The 17,577-nt window shown below is 45.0% G+C and overlaps 1 long non-coding RNA gene across 1 annotated transcript in view; it reads right to left on the bottom strand.

Annotated features, from left to right (window-relative positions):
* Positions 1 to 17,577, bottom strand: part of LOC109283276 (uncharacterized) — a 133,849-nt gene that overhangs the window by 23,187 nt on the left and 93,085 nt on the right. The gene's annotated exons all lie outside the window — the stretch shown is intronic.

Raw genomic sequence — 17,577 nt, 5'->3', positions numbered from 1 at the left:
CAGAGTTACTACCCTTGGCTCAGTGTGCTGTGGAAGAGCTGGCTGGGGCACAAGGGTGCTTCCATGTGGAGCTAACCACCAGGTAGCCCTTGAACTAAAGCATCCTCATGCCCCAGCCAGCCCCTCCAGTGTCTAAGAGATGTGCTGTTCTGAAGCATTTACTTTGCAGCAGGATAATACTTGTAAATAAAAGTACTATTCTGCTGCACAGTAAATTAGTTTACTCCAGCCTAATAGGGGCACATGTGTAGACACTAAGATATTTACTGTACAGCTAATTAGTTAACTGCAGTAAATCTCATGTAGATTCATCACATGTGGCCCAGAACACCTGGTACTCAGTTGCTAGTTTAAGATAACTGACCTCATTTAACACCTGCCATTTTCACCTGTTTCATTTGCAAATCTCAGGGGTTCTCTCTTACCCAACTAGACTGTGTTATCTCATCCCCACTGGCAGGGAAGTGGAGATAGAGCATTTGCCCAAGAGGGTTGTTAACTCATCACCCACCAGCCTCTAAGACATGTTTAATCTGGTGTTAAGATTGCTGTAAAGAGAACTGCATTGCTCACAAATATGCCAAGGTCAATTTCTTTTTCTAGGGATGCTGGTGTAGGCACTGATCTTGCTAAAAGGTTTATTTCTTCACTGGTTTACCTCGTGATAAAAATGCCAGTATGTTCATTATTTAAATTACTATTATTGGCAATGGTACTTTTATTAACATTAAAATATACCCTTTCATAGCGGTAAATGCAATATTACAGCAAAAAGGTTATGGTTAAGGACCGTGCTAACCCCTCTTAATTAGTAATGAACTCAAACATAAAATTTGGATCTGGATTTTGAATTTCTCCCAAAAAGATCAGTATTATTAGTGTTCTAGGGCAGGGATTCTCCCTGACAGAACCACTTTCCTAGGGATTGCTTTGGCCTGTTATAAAAAGGCATGCTTTATTTATTCCTTTTTGTAAGAACTCTTTTACTATAGAATAAGGTTTAATTGATAAGACAGTTTGAAAAACAAACCCTACCCTTTATCCAAATAAGTCTCTCAGACTGAAATGAATACAGCATAACTCAATTAAAAACAGTGGAATCTTTTGAGATTTACCATAGGTATAAGAGAGTTCAACATGAATATTCAATTAATATATTTCTGCTATAACATGAATTATTAGTATTTTAAAATGTCTGTTAAATACATAGGAAAACCTATTCTTTATTAGGGATTTTACTTTTCTCTTCTGTAAGCAATAGCTTCTTCTAACTCAACATAACACCTTTCTTCTGTACAATAGGGAAACAAGCTGACCTCATATATTCACATCACTGTTGGATGGAGAGAATTAAAAAGCTTTGAAAACATAATCCAGTTGTTTATATATTGGAGTCTTTTATAATATTCTGCATGAAAGAAAAAATGGCCACAATTTGAAAAGATGGCTTTTGATTCTAGGTACCTGAACAAAGGCACATTAAATGCCCGACCTTCACAGACCTACTTTTAAATGCTTTCTGAAAATCTGACCCTTTTAGGGCATCAATTTACCAACCCCAAAATTAAGTAATCCTAAACTACTAGTCCCTTCATGAATATTTCAGTTAATAGTCTGGGAGTCTTTGTCCACTGAGCTGAGTTACTTGATGTTAATCTGTTTAGAGTCTAAATCAACTCTTTTGAAAAATTGGCTCCAATGATGGATTTTCAGACCTTCCAAAGATTTCAGCCTTGAGATGGAAGGCTGAAACACGCTTGTTCTGCAAAGTGATGCAGTAAAAAGGTCATAGGCATTATTCCCCTATGCACAGTATTATTTTTAGCACAGTTGGTCCATAACTAGACGTTCTAGACCCTAGAGACTATTGTCCTACTGTTGGGTAGTCACTGGTTAAGGGTGTGTACCCCTACATCCTGCTGACATTCACTGGTCCCCTCAGGGTGGCTGCACCCTTTATAGTCGATCTGGGTGAGGTCTGGTGCCCTTTCTTCTTACCTACCACAACTTTGATGATAAGATGTTTATGAAAGGGAGGTGGTGACTACCTGTCCCACACCCAGATTGATCTCCAGGGCTGCCCCAGTGCCCAAAGCCCAAAAATAAAAGCGATGAAAGAACCAACTTGAAACCAATTTCTTTACTCCCTTTTTATTTTATTTTTTTTTTGGGGGGGAGGGGGGTTAACTGAAATCTTATTGCTTTTGTCCTTTTCTTCTTTTGGATGCTGTCGAAGTCTGGTCCCAGTTGACTGAGGCTTTGTTACCCTTCGGAGCCTGTCGGGGGTTTACTCTCTGTCCCGGATTCCTCCTGGATACTTTGTTAATTATGACCGTGCCGGGCTTAATTGTTGGTGTGCACCGTTTAATGAGGAGGGGAGCTCCCTCTTGTGCAATCAGCTGGTAAGGAGCCGTGGTCTTCACAGACCGTAGGCTTTCCGCCCCGCTCCCAAACTGGTTGTGGGGCTCCTCGGGGCACACAATCCCCTTTCCCATGTGGGAGAATGCCTGGCCCTAATCTGGGCTCTCTTCTTGCTGGGACTGCCTGTGGCTCAACAGCATCCGGTGGCACCCGATCTGCAGCTCTCAAGCAAGCAACAAAACATTAGAAGAAGAAAAAAACCTGCGGTGGATGATTTGGGCAGATCTACTGCCTCTACCATTTTTAGGGTCCTTCCCCAATTTGCCTTCCACCATCTTCCTTCTTCCACCCTCCTCTTCACTCCCATGGCAAGGGTGTCACCACCTCTTTGGGGTCTAACCAGGGCCTTACCCAAGTTTCATTGCCGTCTCCCCATGTCTCTGGCTCCCAGGCTTTTTCCTTCTCTTTTCCCACCATCCTTCTCTCTCTCTTCCCCCCAGCTCTGTTCCCAGCCCCCAGATATTGCCCCCACTGTGGATTAGTACCAATCCACTTCACATGTCAAGGAGATAAAGCTGGGCAGGTGCAGATGGGGAGCTCCTGTCACAGCATGGATATCATGATGCTGTGCGGTCCACGCCCCTGGCTGGGGGCGTACTCTAGGTGAGTGCCCTCTGGATTCTCACACCTACACTATAAATACAAAAGACCTTCTTTATACAAATCTTGGTTCTTGGGGAGAGTGTATATTGATTAGTCAATGAACATCCCAAAGTACAGGGAATTCAGAGCATACTGCTGGTGCTGAGGTCTTCTAACTGGCTTGTGAACTCCAGCAAACCATCTGGAACAACTCCAGAAAACCCCTCACATAAATCACAGACATTTACTCTACTGGGGTCCTCCTAAAAATAAAATAAAATAAAAACCTGTAGCCCACAATCTGACAAAGAAAACTGTAACAAAGAAATGTGACACACCACCTGCAAGAAAGTGGGATCTCTTTAACTACAGAGACACCTGTCAATAGTCAAGATTTGACAAATCCTGTTTTATTGATGAACACAATCTGATTGCTGTTTTCACAGTAAAATTGACCTAGCAGTAATGGCATCAGTTAAAAATAATTACAATGGCTAAAAGATATGAATAATTTAAAAAAATAAAATGATGAAGAATCAAATAATCTATATTACTGGTATTTTGATTGCTTTGCTCTTAATCTTTACTTTTACTGAGCTGGCAAATAACCAAACAATGTATTTTGTGGTAAGAAACATTCCTAGCTTCCTAATAGCTGTTCTCAATGCTATGGATTCTAGACAAACAACTCTGCTATGATCCACTTTTAGTAATATAGCAAGACATCTAGACAAATAAATTAATAAAGAAAATAGGTCAGCAAAACAATTGCTTTTTTACAAGGGACAAGATTTGGAGTATGGTGGCAGAAACAGAACTGGAAGCAGAGAATGCACAATAGTGGAATAGTTATTTATAGTGGAATAGTTATTTATACAAGAGTCTAGGTATTTATATGGACATTATCCCAGCATCTAGAGTCTCCCATGCATTTATGAGTTTGGTATAAGACCCAGCTCTTTATGAGAGGATTTTCCGCAACAGATCTCAAAGTACTTTACAAAATGGTAAGTGTGACTATTGCACTAAGGCACCAAAAGAGAAAACAATTGCCCAAGGTCACCAGTCAACCAACAGCAGGGCCAAGCATAAAACCCGAGTCTCCTGAGTCCCAATCTAGTACCTCAGACACTAAGCCACACAAGATGAAAATTCCTGATGGTGATACCCTTATCTAAACACTATTAGAATCCAAAATGAAAGTCCCTTCACTGGCTGAAAGGGATTTTGGACCAGACTCATAGCAGTAGAAGAATATGCCAAGAGAATAAATGGATTTGGCCAACTATTATTTGGATATTCAAAAATATGCTAAACAATCTACTAGAATCATAGGGAACAAGCACAGGTGTAGCAGGGCAGTTCTGCACCTGAAGCATCCAATGCACTGGTGCCAGCAGTGCAGTCACTCTTTGTTTCCCCCCTTTAAGCCCTCCCAAAGACCTCATCCAGAGATGCTGTCCCAGTTGCCACCTGTTACTTTTGCCACTCAGAACAATCCTGCACTGGTAGCAATATGGATTAGATTTGCTAGTTATTCTTTTCCTTCTCTGCCTTTCAGTATTTTCTTTCTGTGATATACAGAAATGTCTAGAACTTACTATTTATTATTTTAGAACAGGATGAAGATGATCACATGAAGGGTGAGAGAGAAGAACACAGAGATGGAAGAAAAGATGAAATTCAGAGTAAAGGGAAATGGTATGATTTTTTGTCAAGACCATGTCTTATTCCATATACTAACAGCATAAATATTCATACATGCATTCTTAAGGTACCTTTTGAAGTAAGCAGTTTCCATAGCTGTCCATTGCATGCTACACATCTGCAAGTAGGAGAACTACTATAGCAAGGATAGAAAGGAAGGCACTTTATGAGTAAGACTGGGAGGGCTGCTTTTGCTATTAAAATGCAGGCCACACTTTAAAAGCATCTGAGAAGTTTGCGGTGTGTAAAGATGAAGGTCAAGGAGTAAGTACAAGAAACCTTGGCTACCTGCAAACTGCGAGATGTGTGGGACTGACACATTCTCAGATTATTCCTAGAAACTCTGTCTTTTTTCCCCATAAATGTTGTCACAGCTTTTGAGATCATCAGCACTTTGTAGTGTCAAGTAATGATGTGATTTATAAAGCTCATGTTTTCAAGGTGGTTCATCAGGGAATTGCAACAGCTAAGATGTTAATAATCACTAGGCCTAAAGCAGAGATGTCAGGCAACATACCAGGCTTCCTCAAAAACTTTTTGCTCAGAGATATCTGCTATAAACATCTTTCAGTCATCTGCAGGCAAATGTAGTACCAGTATATCTTGCCTAGATTTTGCATTCCCCGTGCTAAGCTACCTCCTAATCATATTCTTTCATCTTTCTTTCAGCCTGTCTTCTGCTAGTACAGCATTTTGCTTGCCCAATAAATTACTAACATTATTCTGAAATTAAAAGTTACTGAGTCACAACATGATTCATGTGGGTGTTCAGAAGTAATCCCATTTCAGCTGGAAATATTCACTTACAGTATGTCATTTTAGTATATAAATATCTTTGTCTTGCATTAAGATATCAGATGATTCAAACACAATTATTTAAACATTACCATTTTTTATTGAAGTAGAAGTCTTTATCTCCTGAGAACTGGGTAGCTTACAGAAATAAAAATTAGATTCTAGGGCTCACCTAGATACACTGTTGAAATCCAGCCCAGGGAAGCCATGAAACCAGAAACTAATATCCAAGGACTACTCACTGCTTATGTGAAATAGGGTTGAAGGCCTTAATCCATTGATTCATATAAGCAAAGACTGAAGGTCTCTTAAGTTTCTAATCAGCCCTGAATTTACCAAAGTCTCTCATTCACTGTAGTGAGAGCTTAGTCAGAGTAAGAACTGAATAAAAACTGAATAAGGGCATCAGAACTTGGCTTTTTATATCAAGACTATTCCTGTTTTGCAGTTAAATAGACAACATTCAAGAACAATGGAGAACAATTTTCCTATCTCCACATAGGGGGAAATGAAGTCACCTGCTAAGGACAGACTTCTTTAACAAGAACGTAATTGGATGCACAGCTCTGGGGCAGAAGCCCAGCTTCAGGGGGTTAATGAGCAATTGCCTTCCTGCTCAGGGCCATGGGGGCCATCTGAGAGAGATGATTCCTAGTCCCAGGGGAAGTTAAAACTTGGAGGGAGGAGAGCTGGCGGGGAAGTAGTAAGTAAGTAAGTAAGTAACAAACAAACACTGACCTGCAGTATCTGCTTTCCAGGTCTGAGAAAGGACTGTAGCTGTGAGTTAACTCTTTGTTGATTCTATGGTTGTTTGTTTAAGTGCTTGCTTAGTTTCATAGTAGCTAGGGTCAGGAGGGACCCGAACAGATCATCTAGCCTGACCCACCTGCCACAGGCAGAAATGAATGCTGGGTTCACAAGACCCCAGACAGGTGATCGTCCAACCTCCTCTTGAATTTGCCCAAGGTAGGGGCGAGGACTACTTTCCTGGAAGTTGGTTCCAGATTTTGGCCACCCTAACTGGAAAATATTGCCTTCTGATCTCTAACCTAAACCTATTCTCCATCAGCTTATTACCATTGTTCCTCATCACCCCAGGTGGTGCTGGGGAGAAAAGGGCTCTGCCTATTTGCTGTTGATCTCATCTGATGAGTTTGTAGGCAGCCACCAGGTCCCCCCTCAGCCTCCTCTTGCTGAGGCTGAACAGGTTCAGGTCCCTCAGTCTCTCCTCATAGGGCCTGTCCTGATGCCCTCTCACCAAGTGGGTGGACCTCCTCTGAACCCTCTCCAGGCTGGCCACATCCCTTTTGAAGCATGGCGCCCAGTACTGGATGCAGTACTCCAACTGCAGCCTGACCAAAGATACATAGAGGGGGAGTATCACCTCTCTGGACCAGCTTGAGATGCATCTTTGGATGCATGACAGGGTATGGCTGGCCTTGCTGGCTGCGGTCTGGCATTGGTGGCTCATGTTCATCTTGGAGTCAATAATGACTCCAAGATCCCGTTCCACCTCTGTGCTTTCAAGAGGGGAACTCCCCAGCCTGTATATATTCTGTGGATTCCTTCTCCCAAGGTGCACCACCCTGCATTTGTCTACATTGAACCCCATCCTATTCTCGTCTGCCCACTTTTGTAGTCTGTCTAAATCTATTTGCAACCTCTCTCTCCCTTCAAGTGTGTCCACCTCACCCCACATCTTAGTGTCATCAGCAAACTTGGACAGTGTGCTTTCCACCCCCTCGTCCAAATCGCTGATGAAGATGTTAAACAGTGCGGGCCCAAGGACTGATCCCTGGGGTACCCCACTGCTCACATCTCACCAGGTTGAGTACAACCCGTCCACCACTACTCTCTTTGCATGCCCCATCAGCCAATTTTTTACCCATCCAACTGTGTAGGCATCAATGCCACAGTCGCTTAATTTATTGATGAGGATGGGGTGAGAGACAGTGTCAAAGGCCTTTTTAAAGACTACGTCCATGGTGATATCATCATCCAAGGATTTAGTTACTTGATCATAAAAGGCAATCAAGTTGGTCAGGCAGGACCTGCCTTTGATGAACGCATGCTGATTGCCCCTGAGCATGTTCTCCCCTGCAGGCACCCCACAGATGTGGATGTTGTTTTCCTTGTAGGGACAACTTTGCCCCAGGAATAATAAAGAACTGAACAACAACCCACTACAAAGAAATCTGTCATAATACTGGAAAATTAAATCAGATCTTGAACTTCAATAAAGTGTCTGAGAATATGTCCAGAGTCTAGTGCCTAAACATATGCCTATTTAAGAAGCAAAGTAGAATCATAGGGTTGAGAAGGACCTCAGGGGTCATCTAGTTCAGCTGCTGCACAAATACAGGATGCATTATTCCTATCCTATCTCAGACAAACGTCTCTCCAACCTCTTCTTGAAAACTTCCTAAACTTCCCTGAGCAGCTTGTTCTATTGTTCTGTGCTTCTGGCTATAAGGACATTTTCCCCAACAGTAAATCTAAATCTGCTTTTCTGCACTTAATTCCATTGTTATATATTCTACTCTCTGCAACAAGGGAGAACTCCCCATGTTTTATGGCAGTCTTTCAAATGTGTGAAACTGGTATCATGCCCCTTTCCACAGTCTTCTTTTCCACAAACTAAACACATATAGTTCTCTAAACCTTTCCTTATATGGTTAGTCTTCCAACCCTTTTATCATCTTTGTTACTCATCTTTAGTTTCTCTCCAGTTTCTCCACATTCCTCTTAAATTACAAAGCCCATAATTGCACATAATTCTCTAGTGGAGGCCTAACCAGTACTGAGCTGATGAATTAGCCTATGCTGACTTCTGTGATGGCATGGCTAGATTGCTTCTGATACCTGACTTAGCTCATTTAAAGCTAACTCAGGTATTCCTGCATTATACTGCAATCTGCAGCAGGCATACCCTTAACCACAGGCATCTTTACTTAGCACATAACAACATTAAGACCCTACAGGATGTGTTTTACTGACCCACTAATACAAACCTCACATGGCAAAGGACCAGCAGCCTCATGCATCACAGCACACCTTGAGGCATGTATTAATTGATCAATAAAGAACACCTGTCATGTCTTAATGTTATAATAAAGCACCCTACCTAGTCTGATAATTTTGTATTATCTGTTCTTTATCAATTATTTATTAAGAACCAACATTATAAATAATCTTCTGAGAGAGGTGCAGTAGTGTAGAGGAGGAGGGAATGGTACAAAAAATGTTTTATCATCTTCCCTCTACAGTTCTAGGCTTTGCAGCACACTGCATACCTATAAATGCTTCAAGTGAGATTGAACTCTTCAGCTCTAAATCTTCATACCCTATTCACCAGGAGATTGCTTTGTTGAAAGTAACAAAAGAACAGGCTTTCTTATACGTATTTGCTTGTATCAGGTTTTCTTAATCCTAATGTTAGTAATTCCCTTCTGTATAACAGCAGCAGTTTCATCCTTTGTGAAGACTTGTTAGCTGACTTAGTATTAGCATTAGCTGATGGAAATATTTCCATTATGAGGACACTTTATACCCCGTTAGGACTAAAATGGCTTTTTAAATTTAAATAGAGGATATTTAGAGTCCAGTTGAATAAAAATAGTATATAATGGGACAGGAAGTTTCATAAGAACTCAAGAATAAAATATAAGAACTATAAGAAGTATAGATTTCACTGAGGTCTCACAATGTGACAGTACTTAGGAATCACTGTCACCTGGTACCATCTCCAGGGGTGGCTGTGAAGCCCATGGAGGCCAAAAAAAAATGTCTTGCACCTTGCTCTATGGGCAGTCAGCCCTCCTTTTCCTGCCACATCTTGATGTTAATTGCCATTAAAATATGGGAGGTTGTGCTGGTCTTACTGTAATAATCACCAGATAGTGCTCGATGCCTTATGGGCTAATTGCATGGCTCCGTTCTGTCCCTAAACCATGACCCAAGCCTGTCAGGTGTCATCCTCACTGATGTTCCCTCTTTACACACACAGCTCCTCTCTGGGCTGCCAGACCCCTTTGGTCTCCCACCAGTCTCTTCCTTAGTCCCTCACTGGGCCCTCAAACCCCTCAGTCTTTTACTAAGCCTCTCACTGGACTGCCAGACACCTCAGTCTCTTGCATGGTACCTTCGCTGGTCCTCAGACCCCTGGTCTCACTTTCTCCTGGCCACTCTCTGGCCTCTGGACCCCTCCAGGGTCCTATTCTCTCTCAGCCGCTCTCTGGATCCTTCTGGTCCTACTCTCTCCCTTCCTTTTCTGTTAGGGTTTGATCCCTTAGATTTCCCCCTCCATGGGTTGACCTACAAGGCAGTGGGAGCTGAGGCTTTCAGGTGCCCCATACTCACCTTTTCCTGGGTGGCAATGCACAACATTTTGTGGTGCCTGCCCCACAGCAGGCAGACCTACCACACTTGCCAGCCCCAGTAGGGTGCAGTTTCAAGGCATCCTTAAGACCAATCTGTTGCCTGTCTTGCTCTAAATATCCTACCCCACTTTCCCCATTGTCACATGTCCCTCCTGGGCTGTCAGCTTTCAGCTCCGTTCCTTGCCCTTTTCGGGCTACATACCTCCTGGCTCCCTTGGCCCAAGCTCAGTCTCACCTCCAGGCCCTGCACCAGCCATCTGCAAGGGGCTTGACCCTTAACCCCCTTCCTCTTGGCTGTGGTCCTTTGGCCTACCCTAGACCATGGCCCCACCCAAGCCAGTGAGATCTCTGGGCTCTCTTGGGTCTTGCAACTGTCCCTCCTGGATTTTGGCATACAGTAGGCCCTGGCCCTCACCAAGGCCAGGAAGAGTCTGTGGGTCAGTCCTTCAGCTATCAGCCCACTCTTGTCCACGGGTCTGCCCTCTCAGGCCCCTCCATAGGTCTGTCACATTCAGATGCTGGAGTCTGCTGGAGTGTAGTAATTACCACGCTCCAGCAGACTTGATTATTCAAGTCCGCTCTGACACTTTGTAATTACAATGTGACGGAGCAGCCTCTCTGCACATGCATGGCTCCAAGACGTTACTGCCAGCTGTACTCAGGGCCTGGGCTTATATCCTGTCCAAACTTAGCCTTCCTTCTGCGTCAGATGACTCCATCATCAGGCCTAGCCTTACTGAAGGCTTTCTGAATCAGATAACTCCATAAATAGTCCTGGCCTCACCTGGCTGCCTAACTTCTTAAAATGGGAGGCACCCTAAGCATTCTGTCACAATCAGTCTCTCTTCCACTTAAGTAAATGGGTGTAGGGTTTAAACTATATCTTTAATTAATCAAATATGCATCAAGACAAGTCCCATCAGAAAAATATCCCAAAGTTTTAAATAATTAATGTTTAAACATATGCCAATACTTTGAGCATATATATTGGAGGCCATATTTCCAGCTGGTATAAACTGTTGTATCTACATTGAAATCAATAAGGCTATGACTACTTTCTACCAGAGGATCTGGCCCTCAGCAAAAATCCATAATACAACATGGAGGTTGTAAAAATCAGAGCCTTTTTTGTTTGTGGCATCCACCACCTACCAGTTTGTATGCAAGAACAACCAGACGCCCATTTCTCCCAGGGGGTTACCACTGTAATCAAGTTAGATGGGAGGCTTAGTACAATAATGCATCTGGAACCACAGTAATAAAACAGGATGGCTCCCTGTTTGAAATGTTTTCTATAAGAGCAATGGAGCAGAGAAAAATTTGTGTGGTTTCCAATAAAAGACATACATAGTAAAGTAGCATGCAAGGTTCTACCTCTGGGCTCTTGGGATCACCTCCCATTCAAGTGAAAAAGATTTGATAAGCTCACATTTCTTTAAAGCAAGTATTATTAAAACTACCAAGCTGTAGTCTGGCGAACAAGTGGTCAGCGCTGATCATAACAGAAGATGTGGGAGGATTTTTTTATGTCTTCCATAACAATTACTGTTGCATAAATAATAGAGCCATAATAACAAATCTGCAGTATAAAATGAGGCTGGCTATGCACGGGTAATATTGTTTATTTTTATCCTAACAGCTTTTTAATTGACACATTATTTTAAAAAAATAGTTTGTACTTTGCAAGTTTGGCTTTATCTATGTGAGGTACAGGATCAAATTCTTGTAAAGTGCAATGGAAGTGTTCAGATTAAAGATAAGGTGGGCAAAGATAGGGCTAGATAAGATAGAAACCCTGACATGATTTTGGGTATGAGCCAGCATCTAACTTACAGGAGTTAAGATATTTCCAAGTTGGAAAGCAATCCAATAATTTCCTATTGCAGGTTTCTTGCCCCTACCTCCAAAGTATCTGGCATTGTAAATGGGATATTGAGCTAGATGAACCTGTAAGGCACTGCATAGTGCCGCTCTTAGCTTCAGCACTGGGATGGCCCTACCTCCTCAGCTGTTACTGACCTAAATCAGTGATTGCTTCTAATCTCAGTCTCCTGTGCAGCCTGGCTGGGGGGAGTTTCTATTCCTGCAGCTGCCCCCACACCACAGGGAGCCATAGCCCAGCCAGGGAGATGCTAAATGAGAAGGACTCTGGGGTCTCTTTCTCTCAACAGCCACTGCCAGAGTGGCCCCTTCCCTTCACCACCTGGTGACTATCAGAAGCAGCTGGGTGGAGGGGAATGGGAAAGGGAAGGGGAAAGAAGCACCCACCACAGCTTACTAGCATGGGGGTTGGGGGTGGATTGGCCCAGGTTTGTGTGGCATGGGGCCTCCCTTCCTCCCTCAGCCCCATGTCCTTGCTCAGCAAAATGTGGGGCCAGGCAGCTCTGCTGCCACTTCTGGCTACCACTGTAAGGAAGCTTGGGTGGGGGTAAGAGATCCCCCCTGCCAAGGGAAGCTAGCCCGGACCTCCAAAGACCCCAGTTAGCAAACTGTGAGGGGTACCTCATGCCAGGGGGGCTCCCTTTCCCCCCACCCTAGCCTCTTAACAGCAGCAGCCAGCAGCTTCAGGAGGGGCAGCAGGGCCTGGTGTTTCCTCACAGTAGGAATTGGGGCTGGGGGGAGGGACCCCCCTGCTGTGGGGATCTGGCTCAGGCCCCCAAAAGACTCCAGTTACCAAGTTGTAGGGGAGGCCCTTTTGGGGAGGCTCCATTTCCCCCCTCTTCCACCCCCAGATGCTACTGACAGGTACCAGCTGGAGGGGAGCCTGGGCTGGGGGGAGACTGCACTGGCTGTTCCACTGGAATGCATTCTAACTTACAGCACTTTAAGCACTTTCTTCCAGGGGCTTTTTGAACCTTGGTATTTAGCCTTTATTGTAGCAGATGTTTATTCTCCTGTAGCAGGAGAATATGGACAGCCAGAGTTGCTCACACTGCCCATCCACCTCAGGCAGGCACGCTGGGGGCTTGAAGGTTCCTCAAGCCCATGGAGCCCTTGCCCAGAATTCCCACACTGGGGAATCTCAAGGTGCCTCTCCATAAGCAGAGAAGTTGGAGTTTCCTGCTTACAGAGGCCCAACCAAGATCTCCAGAATCCCTGGTGCCATGTGCCTCCATGCAGGGACCTGCTTACCAAGACCCACACCTGGTATCTCTGGGGAGAGCTTGTATAAGCAGCAGGGATGCTGGTTTTCCATTTCCCACAGGAAAAAACAGAGTAAATCATGGATTTTGCCTTTTACCAGAGGCAAGTGTAGATTTGTCATTTACCAAAGAAACCTGTGGATTCGGCCACTTTGCAATGCAATGCAATGCAATGCAATGCAAAGGCAGAGTTCCAGTCTGCAGGAAGCTGGGAGGGAGCAGGATGAAGGTGGAAAGTCAGGGGGCGCCACATGCATAGATAGGCATACACCTGGCTCCAAGCAGTCTGCAGAGCAGCTCAAGCAGGTAAGGGTGGGGAGGGGGAGGGGGATTTAGGCTCCTGTAAGGAGGGATCTGGGCAGAGCTAGGGCTGCTGCCTAGCCAGGTAAGGCTTGGGGCTTGGAGCCCTGGGTTGCAATGCGCAGCTGCAAGGCCCCAGCTGGGAGAAGGATGGGGCTGTGAGTGGCTCATCTCGGGGAGGGAGAGAGCCCATTCCCTACTGCTGCATGCACTCCCAGGGAGCAGGGGGGACCTGCACCCCGAGATCTGTACCCAAGGCTGGCTAAGGCTGTGGGCTTGAGCTCCCACCCTACTTCCTTCCCCCAGGGGCCACTGGAGCTGGTAGGCATGATCCAGCAAGGCTGGGGACAGTGGGGCCACATGGAGTTTCCTTGCCAGTGTGAGCTCCCTCCCCCAGCTCCCATCCCGCTACCCTGGAGACACACCTCCAGCACCTGCCACTGCTTTGGGGGGTGCAGCCCTGTGTGCAGGAGGTGCATCATCAGGGTAGTGGGGGGACACGAAGTGGCAAGGAGATTTTCCAAATGGCTCCTCCGCTCCCTGCTGTGCCAGGTTGCAGTGGGGTGGGTGGGAAGGGAGAAGCAGGGTAGCAAGGAACAGCAGGCCCTCTGCTTACTGCTGTTCTCTGCCACCCTGCTTCCACCCCTGCAACCCAGCATGGCAGGGAGTGGAGGGACCATGCAGAAAACCTCCTCACCACTGCTCACCCTCCCACTGCCCCAGTGACATGCTTCCCATGCACAGGGCTGCAGTGAGAGCAGTGGCATGGGGCTGTGCCCCCCAAATCAGTGGCAGGCACTGGTGGGGAGCTCACATCGGCGAGGAATCTCCACATGGCCCCGCTGTCCTCAGTCATGCTGGCACATGCCTGCTGGCTCCAGAGGCCCCAGGTGGATGGAAGTGGGGTGGGAGCTCAAGCCCGGTCTGCGCCTACCCCGGGTACAGATCTGGGGGGCACAGGTCTCTGCTGCTGCTGCACACACTTGTGGGGGGCATGGAACTGGCCCTCTCGCTCCCCTCCCCCAGATGAACCACCCATGGCCTAGTCCTGCTCCCAGCTGGTGCCCTGCAGCCATGCATTGCATCTGTAGGCCCTAAGACCCACCTAGCTGGGCAGCAGCCTCAGCCTACATCTGTCCCAGGTACAGATCTGGGGGTGTGGGTCCCCTGTGCCCCCTGGAAGTGCATGCAGCAGTGAGGAACTGGCCCTCTGCCTCCCCCAGATGTGCCACCCATGGTCCTGTCCTGCTCCCCACTGAGGTCCTGCAGCTTTGCATTGCAGCCCCGGGCCCCAAGCCCCAACTGTCTAGGAAGCTGCCTCAGCCTGAGCCTACCCTGGGTACAGCTCTGGGAGGGTGTGGGTCCTCCCTGCCCTGTGGGAGTACAGGGGAGCTGCCCCACCCATGCCTGCAGCAGTCGGGGACTGGGAGCTGGGGGCTGCAGACCCAGGTGCATACCCCTGGCAGCTTAGGGCCCCCTCTGGTAGGGCTGGGGGAGCAGGAGCTGTGGGTGGGGGGCAAGGAGTACCAGCAACACTTTGGGGGCTGTGTGTGGGAAGTGAGGAGCACCAGCAGGGCCTGGTGGGGGGATGAGGGGGGGCATTCATTTTAATCATGGATGCGGGGGGGGGGAGTTAGCAGAGAATTTGTGATTTTTGGGGGGTTTTTTTCAGGGAAATCCAGGATCCCTGGTAATGAGGGAAAGTGGGAATTTCTTTACTTACCCCTAACTGCCTCTAAAGATCACATCACCTCTTGCCCATCACCATCAACAGGTGGGACAAAGGTCAACATGTGTTTAGCCCAATGAAAGAGATCATTTATGCTGCAACATACTACAGCAGAGCTGATCCACTTCTCTGGCCCTATCTGTTTCTAGAAATATCTTTGGATACCTGGGAGCCACATTCTTTACTAAAGACATTTTCTGGAGGGGTCTGACCTGGTAGGTTCACAGTGCATTTTCTCAAGTGGAGTACAACAAAGAGTCCACAGCATTAAAATATTGCTCTCAAATTATAAACTCTATTTTAAGACAAAGTTTTAAAATTGACATTTTTGTGAATATTTTTTCCATCACGAAACATATTAAGGATGTTTTCTTTTTTGTGTAGTTTTTAAATGTGGTATTTTGAAAAATTTCTTCCACTACCACCGCATTTCACACGTCTCTTATTTCCATGGTTTTTCCCCTCACCGTGCAAATTACTCTCATCTGGCGCACCCACTGAACACCAGATTGGAGAATATTGTATTTCTCTACAAGTTGCATCTGTTTTCTGACCTGTTTCCACCAACATGCTATTTATATACAACTATTTATATCAAAGTTGAATTGGGACCAATATGTCAAAATGAGTTTTAAAACCAGCACCTCAAGCAGAGGATTCAACTCTTTTCATTTCTAGCAGTTTATAAAACAAAAGAAAGCTCTTTTTGAATATAGTACTTATGGAAGTACAAGATGAGAAAACTGGACTCTCCCAGCTGCCTCTTGGAAATCTGCTAATAATTTTACTTACACATTTCCACCCATTTGAAATAGTATCTCAAGAAGTCACTGCTGATGATACATTTTGAAGACACACAATGCCACTTAGCAAGTATCTACTTGTTGAGGTTTAAAATAGTTTATATAAAGAGTGTGTGTGTGTGTGTGTGTGTGCACGCGCACGTCTGCAATAATAGCAGAATCGATAGGGCAACATTGGCAGAGGATATAGATTTTAAGTCATCCAAAGTCTGCAGATTCAGTAAAATGTTTGACATAACATTTGTGTGAATGTGAGCTACCTACCACATAATTCTTGATCTATTTTTCAAACAAAAAATTAAATCATATTTCCATAGGCTATATTCTTCGATTATATATAGAAAAAAAAATGTTAACAAGGTACTAAAAACCTCATCTGACATCATCATCTGCTCCCTTCTTTTCTCTATTTCCATGAGTATGAAAATGTCTTTTGGTTGTGGGAGAAAAAGATCTGAATTAAAGTCTAAATTATTTATTTAAGACTTAAACATAGCAAAAAGAAAGCAAGAGCAGCACTTAGTTAAGCAGCAGCATAAGGAAATGTTCAGTTTCACTCCTTTCAGAAATGGTTGTTCCTGTATTTATAAAAGTAGTGGGACATTTGAGGGAATTGCAATATTGTTACCAATTCAGAGTCAGGAAATATTACCAAAGTCTCTCAATAGCTATGAGTGTAGGAGAAAATCTTGTGAAAGTGCTCATAACCTTGCATGCAAGAAAAGTCATACACCATTCTTCATCTCTGTGGAGTGTATTTTAAAATGAAAAATAGTACTAGTTGTCTTGAATAGAAATAAAAAGTTTCCATTCCATAGTGATTGTTTTAAATGCATCCTTCCGCTCAAATTTTCAGTTATGATTTAACTAGGACTCAAATTCTTGGAGGTGCAAATAACTTGAGGTGAAATCCTGTATCTGCAATTATTCACACCAGCAATTTAGGTCACTTGGAGCCAAGAGACCTAAACTCAAGGCACAGTTAGCTCTGCCTGAAAAAATGAATGTCAGTCTCTGGACCTTAACATTTAACACAATGGAAGTAGTTTCTTCTGCTTACTACAACTGTACTATTTCAAAAAGCATAAAACATATTGTTTCTCTGTCAAGATACACAAGATATTGTCTATTTGTTGTGAACTGTGGTATTTTGATATATAAAATGTTAGTCAGTGTACTAGTGTTTGTACCAGGGGTATCAACTCATCCACTCTCATGGGCTGGATGAGGGTCACTGTGCCTGTTTGTGAGCCAGACTGGGACCAGTCCCCTGTGCAGCCTCAATGGCACTGGGTCTGGCCTGCCTACCAGCACAAAAGGTTGGTCTGGTGCATCACATCCCTCATGCTGGCCCCATGTGTTGCATGCACAGCAAGTCCTGGGGGTGGCACCTACTGCACACTGAACACAGGGCTAGGCTTGGCACACATAGGAGGCTGGCATGAGGCATGTGCTGCATGCAACATTCTGTCAGAACATCCCTTTGTGCTGGTTTTGGCACAGCCCAGTCCAGATCATCTCTAGACCTAATTCACCAGCCTGATCCAGTAGGGCACCACATGCACTATGCACCTTGTGCTGGCCCCCAGCTGTGTTCATGGCAGACAGCACCAGGTCCAGCCCACACACCACACACAGTGCACAGGGCTGGGTTCAATGCATGGGGTCAGTCCAGCAAAACCCATGGGCTGGATCATACAGCTCTGTGGGTTGGATCC

The sequence above is a fragment of the Alligator mississippiensis genome, chromosome 8 (genome assembly GCF_030867095.1).
Source record: "Alligator mississippiensis isolate rAllMis1 chromosome 8, rAllMis1, whole genome shotgun sequence".
NCBI lineage: Eukaryota > Metazoa > Chordata > Crocodylia > Alligatoridae > Alligator > Alligator mississippiensis.
The sequence above is the reverse complement of the archived record's forward strand: the minus strand, read 5'-3'. Positions and strand labels throughout refer to the sequence as shown.